The sequence below is a fragment of the Pelodiscus sinensis genome, chromosome 3, assembly GCF_049634645.1.
Source record: "Pelodiscus sinensis isolate JC-2024 chromosome 3, ASM4963464v1, whole genome shotgun sequence".
NCBI lineage: Eukaryota > Metazoa > Chordata > Testudines > Trionychidae > Pelodiscus > Pelodiscus sinensis.
The window spans coordinates 151,012,171-151,024,879 of record NC_134713.1 but is presented as its reverse complement, the minus strand read 5'-3'; the positions used below and the strand labels follow the sequence as shown (position 1 = coordinate 151,024,879).

General features: G+C 41.8%; 1 protein-coding gene and 1 long non-coding RNA gene across 4 annotated transcripts in view; one reads left to right on the top strand and one right to left on the bottom strand.

Moving 5' to 3' along the window:
• ESRRG (estrogen related receptor gamma) overlaps nucleotides 1–12,709 on the top strand; it is a 537,949-nt gene that overhangs the window by 7,350 nt on the left and 517,890 nt on the right. The window lies entirely within an intron of this gene.
• LOC142828023 (uncharacterized) overlaps nucleotides 1–12,709 on the bottom strand; it is a 42,932-nt gene that overhangs the window by 20,964 nt on the left and 9,259 nt on the right. The window contains exon 2 of the long non-coding RNA XR_012902931.1: nucleotides 7,875–7,999. This is a non-coding gene — a long non-coding RNA (uncharacterized LOC142828023). The remainder of the gene's footprint in view (nucleotides 1–7,874; nucleotides 8,000–12,709) is intronic.

The window sequence follows — 12,709 nt, the reverse complement described above, 5'->3', positions numbered from 1 at the left end:
GAAACCAACTCCCCTTACCGACATGGCCCCCAACTGAAGAGAAAGAGACTCTCCACATTCCCCTTGCACACCAGAGCTTCAGGGGCAGGGGGCAGCCTAGTAGATTTTGTGTGCTCCAACCCTGTGGGGGGGCAGTGGGGTGATGGGAGGGGGCTGGAGCACCAGTAAGGGCTCCTCAGTGCTGGGGGGGGGGGGAGGGTTCTGAGCCTCAGGGGCCGGATCCAGGCAAGCCAAGGGCTGCATCCTGCCCCTGGGCCTGAGGTTCCCCACCCCTGCTATATTTAACCAGTGGAAACGTCTTCTGAATTTCAGAAGTTAAGATGTTTGGGAAACCAGGTAGTGCTATTGTGATGTTGTCCACAGTTTGAGACAAATTTCTGATGTAAATAGATATAACTCCACTGGCAACAATAGAGTTGCACCTATTTACATATTGTTTAATTTGTCTTTTTTAATGAATCATATATATTACTTCCTGACAGATGAGAAAGTCATAAAAACTTTGCTCCTTCTCTTGAAACCTTTGATATTATCAAATACAGACATAACAATGGATTGCCACTTTGATATTTTTTAAGAGAGGAAGATGTTCATGGCCAACGGATCCCTTTAGTGAAACCTTTTATCTCAAGAGGTTTTATTACTTTCATTTTCCTGTAAATACTTAAACCAAAATCAAGAAATCCAGCCCTCCCTTTCTTCCCCTTAACCCTCACACTTCAGATTAAGTTTGATTTCATTTGCAGTGGTTTCCCATTTGCGTAACATCACTGAGTTTAACTGATTTATTCCCGATTTACACATGTGCACGTGAAAGTAGGCCATAAGAGAATGAGATAAACCAGCAGCAGTGATTAAATTTAAAAACTGTGGCTGACACTGTCTAACTTCGCTTTCCTGTGTACCAATAGAAGCACAGACACAAATAAACACATTTATACAATTCCGAATTGGGGGAACACAAAGTTAACGGCAAAGGCAAACTGTGAGTCATAATATATGTAACAAATAATAATATTCTAACTTCTGAAAAATATATATGGGTAAGTAAATGGACTTTACTTGCCTTCCCTACAGAGAAATCAAATCTTAGCCAGGGCAGGAAGAGAGAACATATAACAATGTGAGCTATTTTGTGGATGGAAGGTTAACAGCTTTAATTTGGTATTTCTATTCTTCCACCAGTTTATTTTGGATTCTTAACAATATTAAAATATTTTTATAATGAATTTCCTTGTTTTATTGTATTGGAATTGACTACAAAACAGAGAGCTTCTTTAAAATAACATAAATTTCTCTCAGATATACAAGCATTACAAGGGCCATATCATGTTATCACTACATGGGTAGATTTCCCACTAATGACAATAGTTAGTGGTGCATGTTGGTTGTGACTTCAGAACATTATAGTTCGTAGATTATTTCTGCAAAGAATTTATCAACTCTTCAATGTGTACTTTTACCTGAGGGATTACATACTCTTTTCTTCAAAATGGTCCCGTGTCTACTCCTTTAAGCAGTTTTTAAAAATAATGATTCTATATTCAATAGACAGCAACAGCTAAACTGATCTCCTGAATAAATATAGATCTAGATAATTTTTTTAAATGATATATCATGGGACAGGTTTCATGGTGTACTGTTTTAAAATGTACTTTGCACATAGCTAGTGCATAGTAACCATATTCAGAAAGAAGTGATTTGCAATAACAGCTAATATCTAATGTGTTTTGAAATTTGGTGTCATTGTAGTAGCAAAATCCTACTAAGAACTGATGACTTTCTAAATTTTATATTTGGAAATAAAATACCTTGTGGAGCACAGTAATATTATGATAATTTATTTGTATTTTGCCTGTGCTGTAAGGCCCTAATTCACACACAAAAGAAAAAGGCAGTTCCTTCCCGAAAGAACTTCCAATGGCAGTAAGATATTGTCTAAGTGACTTCTTGCATATAAAACAGTAATGTAAGAGTGGCTGCTACAGTCATGCATTGTAATGAAAGCTGCGTAACACATGATGACAAATTAGTATAAGTAACCTAAATAACTAATTGAGCTAAGGGGTCAGTCCTGCTTCCACTGCCAAAATTCTCATGGACTTTAAATGAGACTGCTCTCATAGTTAGTTGTGTTGTGGTGTCAGAGCATTGTGGCTCCACTGTGCGAACTCTCACACAAATACATAAATAAGACAATCATTGTCTGGAAGAGCTTATGGTTTCAGGCCTTGATTTCTCTTACACTTTTACTTATTACTGTGATGCCTCTCACAGTAATTTAATGTTAGTTTTCAAATATGTTCATTTTCTTGTCAGAAAATAGTTAAGGCAACCAAGAACTATAGCAGTATATCTGGCATTAGGGTTTGGATATGTCATAACTTTATGCCAGAGTGGGAGAATGAATGTATTCCTTATACTGACTGCAAATTATTAGATTGGTACCACATCTGAGAAGCTGCCAATGGTCATTGCACTAAGCTCATTCATCAGCAATGACTTTTACATAGCAGGGCAGCTTTATATATTGTTCTCAATGTAATTAAAGGTTATGTATATTGTTTAACTTGTGGAAACTCCCAAAACCATAAACATGAAAAACTCTCAATTATATAGAAACTGTTGTCTAAAATGAAGTCATTCTGGGTACATGTATAGACTTATGAGTCAAAACATTTTCCATAGATTAAATCATACTACTTTTTTTTAATATCCCCATTATAAACATTTTAATATTCTAAGAAAAGAACTTTTAAAATGTGTTTACAATATAAAATAAAAAAAAATGTAGATTCTAAAATTTAGAGGAGGTATGTCAGCAGTATGGTAACAGCACAGGGTTGGGAGGCTGATGACTTACTTTCTATTCCACTGAATTCCTATGTGATCATGAGTAATTTCCTTTAGCGCTGTTTATGCCTCATTTTCTCCATCTGTAAAATAGGTAGAATAATAGTTTGCTACTTTAGGTTATGTCTATACACCAGCTGGGAAAGTGCTTCTAGTGTGTATGTGTACATTTGTGTAAGCTCTGCTCATGCTAGTGTGCTAAGAATAGCAGTGTGACCACAGTAACATGCACAACAGCTCAGGTTAGACATGTTAGTACAAACTCCATGGGAATGTAGCACAGTGTAAACCAATAATAGCCTAAAGGAGCCAAAGCAATTTACAGCTCTACATATATGGTGCTACTGCATTGCAGCCACCTCTGGGGTGGAGAATGACAACCAACTGGCATACAGTCTTGTAGTCAGGGAACATTTTAGCCCAGGATAGCAGAGCAAATTCCTTTTCAGAGAAGTGCCATTGAAAAATACTTATGCAGAGTAAACCACATAGAGCTCAATTTGTCTATTTTGGCAGAATGAAGAGATGAATAAGTCTGAAGGATCTTGCTCTCCTCATGTGTTCATAATTAATACTGAAATGGGGATGATAGGCAGGATGCCTATGTAGATGAAAGAGACTGTAGCATGCAGCTGGGGTCATATCCCCATTCTCCAGCATAGAGGTCCTTTCATAAGTGTTGAAATCAAACTCTATGTTTTTAAACACTTAAAGAAATTTCCTTTTCTCTAACAAAGGAAACACCGGAATATGCCAGATGGAAGAGGGGATTTATATACTTAGGGGGTTATGACTGGCTCTTTCCTAGACTGCTAACAGATGAAGGCTACACCAATTTTTATTCGAAAGGCAAAAGAAAGTTCCTAGATTGCAGTGAGATGTCCTCTGACTTATGACCTTGGGGTCGCGATAATGTGGATTCTTAAGAGTCATGCTCTTCAAAGAGGAGCATCCTCTAAGGTGTAGGACATTAATTTTAACTTATTTTTGTATTCATCTATTAAGCTAACCAGAGAAGATGAGATTGGTAAAATACTAAAAACTAGGGCTACGTCTATACTGCTGGCTTCTTGCGCAAGAACTGTTTTGTGAAAGAGCTCTTGCACAAGAGTGTGTCCACACTGCCATGTGCTTTTGTGGAAGAGCTGTGCTTTTGAGCAAGAGCGTCCTCGGCAGTGTGGATGCTCCCTTGTGCAAGAAAGCTCTGATGGCCATTTTAGCCATAGGCTTTTATGCACAAGAAACCCCTGTTGCTTGTCTACACTGCCTTCTTGTGGAAGAGCTCTTGCGCAAGAGGGCTTATTCCTCGTGGGGAGAGGAATAACTCTTGCACAAGAAGCCCTGTTTTCCAATGCTGTACTGTAAAATTACTTATGCAAGAACGGGCATGCAGTGTAGATGCTCTGCAAGTTTTTGTGCAAGAATGGCTGTTCTTGCTTAAAAAGCCTGCAGTGTAGACATAGCCTTGTTATTTGATGAAGATAAGCATAATCACCATCCTTTCCATGCAAAGGAGCTGAGGCATGGAGGGGTGAAGTGATCTGACCATGGTCATATGGTAAATCAGTGACTGAGCTGGTGACAGAACCCAGGTCACTTGGCTCCTGATGGCATCACAAAGTGCACGCATTTTCTGGTGACAACACACACTACTCAATTTCATTCAGTGCCATAGAATCACAGACAGACTTAGAATCATAGAATCATAGAACTGGAAGAGACCTCAGAAGGTCATCAAGTCCAGCCCCCTGCTCTAGGCAGGACCAATTCCAGCTAAATCAACCTGGCCAGGGCTTTGTCAAGCCGAGACTTAAACACCTCTAGGGATGGAGACTCTGATTGGCTGAGCCTTGGTAGGGGGAGGGGCTTTATAAGGCAGTGGGCAAGCGACCAAGGAGCTTGCGAACAGGTGATTGCTAACGGAGTTTTGAGAGGGAGTTTGGAAGGCGGGAGGTTCTCTTGCCTTTCTTTTTAAAACCCTTTTCCAGGACAGCAGCGATGATTGGTGATGGGTCTGCTGTTGTTACCTGCACAGCGTGTGCCATGTTTGTCTTCTTCCCGGAAGAAAGAACGGATTTCATCTGTACCAAGTGCAAGCTGGTCGACATTTTGGAAGAAAAAATTAGAGGACTGGAGGCCCAAGTGTCGACCCTACGCTTGATCAGAGAGGGTGAAGACTTCCTCGATAGAAGGCAGCATTTAATCCTTCAAGCACGGCAGGCAGAAGAGCCAGAGAGGGCAGTACGTGACCAAGAAGAGAACCGGCAGCATGTAACTTCTAGAAGGGGAAAAAGGCCAGCACGGGAATCCCCCGATGCTATAGAGGTAAGCAATCGCTTTCAAGCTCTCTCCACAGGCTCTGCAGTGCTGAAAGCTCTGGAAGGGACCTCACAAGGAAGAAACCAGAAGGGAACACCATCTACTGGAAGGCATGGGATGCGTAGTCCTACAGATGGGAGTTCCACGGCCACCACGCCCAAAAGGAAACGACGGGTGGTGGTGGTCGGGGACTCCCTTCTAAGAGGGACTGAGCCATCCCTCTGCCGTCCGGACCTGGAATCTCGAGAGGTGTGCTGCTTACCGGGAGCTCGCATTCAGGATGTCACTGAGAGGCTTACCAAACTGATCAAACCTTCGGATTGCTACCTCTTCCTGCTTCTCTATGTGGGAACCAATGATACGGCCAAGAATGATCTTGAGCGTGTTACTGCGGATTATGTAGCGCTAGGAAGAAGGATCCAAGAATTTGGAGCGCAAGTGGTATTCTCCTCCATCCTCCCCGTTGAAGGGAAAGGACTGGGCAGGGATCGTCGAATTGAGGACGTAAATGCATGGTTGCGCAGATGGTGTCGCAGAGAGGGCTTTGGTTTCTTCGACCATGGGACTCTGTTCCGGGCGCAAGGATTGTTAGGAAGAGATGGGATCCACCTAACGAAGAGAGGAAGGAGCATCTTCGCGGGCAGGCTTGCAAACCTAGTGAGGAGGGCTTTAAACTAGGTTCGTCGGGGGACGGTGACCAAAACCCTGAGGGGAGTGGGAAAGTCAGATACCGGGAAGAAATGCAGAGAGGAAGGGGCAAGAAAGGAGGACCCATGTTTCGAATGGAGAAGATAGGACCATCAACTGGTTACCTGAAGTGTTTGTACACTAATGTGAGAAGCCTGGGCAAAAAACAGGAAGAACTGGAGGCCCTGGCCCAGACCAAGAAATATGATTTAATTGGGATAACAGAGACTTGGTGGGATGACTCGCATGACTGGAGCGCTGTCATGGAAGGGTATAGACTGTTCAGGAACAACAGGCAGGGGAGAAAAGGAGGAGGAGTTGCACTATATGTAAGAGAGCACTACAATTGCTCTGAACTCCAGTATAAAGAGGGAGAAAAACCTGTTGAGAGTCTATGGGTTAAGTTTAAAGGAGCAATCAACAGCATTGATGTTGTGGTTGGTGTCTGCTACAGGCCACCGAATCAGGTGGATGAGGTGGATGAGGCTTTTTTCGGACAACTGAGCGAAGCTTCCAGATCGCAAGCCCTAGTTCTTGTGGGGGACTTTAATCACTCTGACATCTGCTGGGAAACCTATACGGCAGTACACAGGCAATCCAGGAAGTTTTTGGACAGACTTGCCCGGCCCCTAGGCAGAGCTGAGGGCAGCCAGCCTTCAGCATCATCCGCACCATCTCAGCACCATCCGCACCATGTCCCCCTCTCTAGCCAGCCCTCAATGCCACCTGTGGGAGGTGATTTAAAGGGTCCAGGGGTCTGGCTAACTCTGCTGCTGCAGTAATAACAGCTGGGAATCCTGGGCCCCTTTGCATTGCCAGGCCTGGGCAGTTGCCCTCTTTGCTTCACCCATTAGTGGACTTGTAGACGTGAGGACATCAAGTCCAGCCCCTGTGCTGTGGCAGAATCAAGTAAATCTAGACCACCCCGAGAGTTGTTTGTCCAGCTTGTTTTTAAAAGTCCTCCTATTATGTGGATTCCACAACCTGCCTTGGAAGCATATTCCAGAACTTAACTACCTGCATAGGTAAAAAGCTTTTCCTAATATTTAACCTATATCTCCCTTGCTGGCAATCAAATTCATGACTTCTTGTCCTCCCTTCAGTGGACATGGAGAACTTTCATCCCCATTCTCTTTAGAACAGCCCTTTGCATATTTGAAGTGTATGTCTGTACAAGACAAATCTGTGTCTCTACTGCTCATCCCTCTGGGTGTGTCTAGACCACAGGGTTTTTTCGAAAAAAGTGGCCTTTTTTTGAAAAAACTTCACCTGCGTCTAAGACTGCAGCTGCGTTCTTTCGAAAGTAAATTGAAAGAACACGGCAGTTTTTTCAATCGTGGTAAACCTCATTCTACGAGGAATAACGCCTTTTTTCTAAAGTATTCTTTCGAAAAAAGGCACTATTGAATGCAAATTGCTTTTTCGAAAGAGAGGCGTCTAGACTCTCTTTCGAAATAGCGGCTCGCTTTTTCAAAAAATCTGCTTGTAGTCTAGACACTCTCTTTCAAAAGAGGCTTGTAGTCTAGACATAGCCTTTGAGGCTGTGTCCAGACTCAGGGTTTTTTTCGGAAAAAGGCTACTTTTTCCGAAAAAACTTTACCTGCGTCTAGACTGCAGCCACGTTCTTTCGAAATTAAATCGAAAGAACGCGGCTTTTCTTTCGACGGCGGTAAACCTCATTTTACGAGGAAGAACGCCTTTTTTCGAAAGTGCTCTTTCGAAAAAAGGCGTTCTTGAATGCAAACAGGGGTTTTTCAAAAGAGAGCATCCAGACTGCCTTTCGAAAAAGTGGCTTGCTTTTTCGAAAGTTCCGCTTGCAGTCTAGACGCTCTTTTTCGAAAGAGGCTTTTTCAAAAGTATCTTTCGAAAAAGCCTCTTTCGAAAGAGGCTTGCAGTCTAGACATAGCCTGTGTGTTAAGTAGAGGTGCTTGATAAACCCCCTAAATATTTTTGGTAGAAATAAAACATTTACAGATTTCAACCATCTTCTGTGAGCTCTTGGTGGGTGGAAGTACCTTTTGAAGTCAGTGGGAGTTGTCCTCATGGCTGTGGTTAGGCTGAGGAATAGAGAGGATATCCAGCATCTGATTCTGTGCTGCACCTTCAGGGCAGGCCAGGGGAAAGAAGCAGAAGCATAGCTCTAGGGAAATAGCAAACAGCCATTTATGCTGTGCCAGCACCAGGAGAATTCTCCAATGTACAGAGCTGGAACAGAGGACTGAATCTGTCCTATAATATTTTAGCTTTAAATAATACACTCAGTTAGAGAATAGTATAATATCCTATCAGTACAGGCATTAAGGAAGGTGAAAAATTTCTAACAACTAGATTTGTGTGCTCCAAAAAATGCTAAACTCTTAAAGATGGTATGATTCATATAGAAGAGGTGTAAACAATAAAAAGTGTCAGTCAAAATGGTGGTTTATTGTACACAAGAACAAAATGGCTGGTGATTAGGATGTGGTTTTATAATGGCAATTTTTATGAAAAAGTCAGGACATTCATTGTGAGAAAGATAAATTTATGGGAATACAGAGACATCCTGCTAGATCTCACTTAACTAATGTGCAACTCTGAAGTCACACAACCTGCCCAGTACGACTCCCACTTAAGTCAATGGAAAGGCTCTGACGGACTTCATCATTATAACTCACTGATCCCAGTGCTTGGCAATGAGTGAGTTGCAAAATGCCTACTGAAGTCTTCTAGGTAATTGCTTTGATTTTACACAGTATACAGTAGTGATGCTATGGAGCATTACCTTAAGTAATTAATATTACACTTGACAAAAGAAATGAACAAGGTAGTTGGGCACAATTGTGATCTCACTAGCTTATTACAAATGTAACTCTAATGAAATCAGTGGAATTAGGCAAGTATGAAAACTGATGTCTCAGAGCAGAATCAGGCTCACTTCTGCAGTCCTCTCATGTCCCAAACACTAAGGGTACCAGTTTAGTTCGAAATTTAGCACCGTGTAGACAGTGCCAAATTATGAAATAAGCTATTTCAAAATTAATGCAAAATAAGCTACGCTGTTTGCAAAGGATGCAGTGTAGATGCACTCTAAGTGACTTCAGTAAGAGTTTTGAGAGCAAAGGAATGCAGGACTGGGTCTTTCATGATGCATTATCTCCTTACTTCTTTTCACTGTGCTTGTGAACATAGACTCTACTACTTCATTAAAGGCTAGATTGTAACTTTACCCCTTGGTGGTATGTCTTCACTATGGGCTGGATGGACAAGACAGTGATCGATCCAGCAGGGGTTGATTTATTGCATCTAGTATAGACATGATAGATCAATCACTGATCATTCTCCTATTGACACACTGCAGTGAAGACACTGTGCTAAGCAGATCTAGTACATCGACTTCAGCCATTATTTACAAGCTGACATTTATAACTTAGATTGATCGCCCGTGGCAGTGTAGACCAGCCCTGAAGAGGCTGTACTTGTCCCCAGGGCAGACTAGGGAAGGAATAAGAACAGTGTTACAGTTCCTCTCATGCTCCCTCCTTTGCTTGGGGGTGGGGAGGGTGAAGAATAACTTACATTACCCCTTTCCTTGGAACATATTATTCCTTATGTGGCTTGAGACTGCAAAGACAGCGTAGTGCTCCTCCAACTCCCCATCCTTTCCCAAATTCCCTCTCTTACTCACTCCTACAAGCCTGCCATGTACCCACTTGGTTACAGCAGAGGGAATACTGGGTGACCAATCTCCATTCTCCCTCTTTGCCCCCAGTGGCTGGAATTCAGCTGTATTGAAAGAAGAGACCTAAACAGAGGGGTAGCAGAATGAGGGTGGGGTCTCTACTCTTCTTTGCAGTAAATGAAGGCTGAACCAATCTAGCCCCATGTTCATGCGTCTTATTAAAGTGGATTAGTGAGGTTTTTGCAGTAAAATTACAAAAAGGGTAAAAATTCATGCGTTGAACACCAAACTACCTTCACTTTTTCCAGGGTTAGTGAAATTAATGAGAACGATACTTGTTTGCTCTTGAGAGTTTTTTTTCTAATCTTGTATGAAGGGAAAACTCAGATCTGACATGTACTAGAAAAGTTGCACCTGTTTAACTAAGCTGATTCCTGATCAGCCTAATGAAGTAGGTGCAGTATAGTTATACTTTGAATCAATTTAGTTAAATCAGCACAACAAGTCTAATCTAAACAAGGCCTTGGATGCTATGATGATGGATCCAGTGGACACAGCTTGACAGGAGATAAACAATTTGTCATCCCAAGAATTAACATCAAGTTGTAGGTCGCTTATGTAACCAAGCGTTTCTGTTGCAGTTATTCTTTCCCCCTGCCATCCTATTGTTTGTTACACTCACTTGTGACAGCCTGTTTTAGTCTGGGGCTCTTTGGTGCAGATACCTTGTCTTTTCATTAGTTTACACAGTGCCTAGCTAAGTGAGGCTCTGATCCAGAATAAGGCCACAAGGTGCTAGCCTAATACAAATCAATAATAATCTCACAAAGAGGGCAAAAGTCTGTTCTCGGCTGTGTTGCTGTAACTTGGAAGCAGTTGCACTGATTTCAGTGGGGTTACTTTGGATTGACACTGGTACACCTGAGAGCAGAATCTGACCTGGGAAGTTCATTTCTCTGGAACTTTGTGACTGAGGAGAGTTGCTGCTAAGTAACTGCTGTCTTTACTTTCTCACTTCTGATACTGAGCACCATCTGTTCCCACTTAAGTGTTGGAGCTGAGGACACTCAGCTCCCCAGATCACTGAGCCTCACAAGGCTCTTGCACTGCCCAGAAATGACTTCAGTAGCTCCCAATATTCTTATTGAAATTCCACTGTTTCCTTTCACATCTATACATGCACATGCAACACCCTTCCCCAAACGCCAATATACTAAAAATCAGAGTTATTGGTTTTTTAAAACCTGAAAATCAAGTCTTCTGTATTACTCATGATGGGAAGGACACAGCTGCAGTACTAATAATGATGCACCAACCTCTGAAACAATAGGGACAGCTAAAATGGGTGCACTTTTCTCTTTGCAAGTTGAACAATATTCCATATGGCTGCCGGGCTGAAATATGTGGTGGTAGAATCTGCCAAAGATTGTGCATTGGTGCTCACTTCTGCCCTGACTACTGCATAAGTGTTTATTACCCATCATTTCATATAATTCCTAGCACTCTATGATCGTCATTGTCCTGGTTCCAGGACAAAAACAGCAACTTTTCCGTTTTTTCCCCATAAACAGTCAGATGGCCAGATCCTCAGCTGGTATAAATTGGCACAGTTCCAGTGACTTCATTAGAGCTAAGCCAACTTTCACCAGCTGCAGATCTGGTTCCCAGGCTGTCACCCTGACTAGCCAGCTTCTGAACAAGCCTCCTCTATAAATGAACACAGCCTTGCAAATTTGTTCAGTGTAACAGAACATGGGATTTTGAATGTGTTTCATTAGTTAATGATTAAATATATTTACAATCTATTTTATAATAAGGCATTTTTTACTTTTCTCACAAGTTCCCAAGATAAATAACTTAATTCTCTGTTATTTTCCTTTTTAAATTATTAGGATTAATTTTTATTAGAGTCCAAGTGATGCAGAAAGCAGGCCCAGCCTTCTAATACACTGAGATGGACCATTTCACATCAGCACTAAAAGCAAATTTGTAATGGGAAGTTTCTAGCCTAAAGCCCAAATTGATGAATACAGTAGTGGTTTGTTTGTGGTGTTGCTGTAACCATGTTGGTCCCAGGACATGAGAGACAAGGTGGGTGAGGTCATATCTTTTACTGGACCAACTTCTATTAATGAAAGAGATGGGTCGGATCTTAGGAAGAGCTCTGTGGAGCACTAACGCTTGTCTCTTTCGCCATCAGAATTTCGTCTAGTGAAAGAGATTTCCTCACCCATCTTGTCTCACTGCTGTGGAGTCTCAATCAAACATCATCTGTAAAATTGACTGTTGTTAGGAAATCATGTACATATAGCATTTGCCATTCGTAGCTATGCTAATCCTTCAAAACACCGTTTTTTGTGCACATTAATGGATGAGTAGGAAGACTGGCTGAAAATTTACAGTGGGCTTTTGCTGAAGATAGAAAATATTATATAGCCGTCATACAGCTTGCCTGAGCAGAAGTGACTTTTGTTCTACTTATTAGGGTCAACTTTCCACTACTCTGTTTGCACATGGCCTTTTTGCTGGATAGCAGGGCACCTTATTTTGCAATGCGGACAGTCACAGAAGTCATGGAAATTTGCGTGAGTTGTCTAGTGGATGACCTGACCACCTAACTCTGTGCGGGTGCATCTACGCTGCACCCTTAACTCAAAATAAGATACACAATTTGAGCTATGCAAATTGTGTATCTTATTTTGATCTAATTTTGAAAGAAACCACTATTGAGAAACATCCTTTAACCTTCATGGAACGAGGATTACAGGGACATTGGAATAGTGAACTGTTATTTTGAACCATATTTTGAAATAATGGGCTTGCTCAAAAGACGCAGAACAGCTGGTTCTGAGTAGCAGTTCTCGGTAGCTTGTAAGGGCCTGTGTTTTAAACTGGGAATGAGTCATGTTCAAGGAGTGCTATATCTGTACATACAAGAACAACACATCCTTGCAAATACAACACTAACTACCATTTATTTTCTGTTTTGATGCACATATCATTCATAGCATGATAGATATCTGGTTCTGTTCTGTAGAAGTATTTTTGTTTCATAATGCAGAACAGCCTGGGCCAGATTGAGACCGAGCCATAGGCTGCGATGGACCTTATGTGACAGACACATATGCAGACCCTATGTGTACATCTTGGTAACCCACACAAGGCCCTGTCACAAGTGCAATCCCTCCTGCA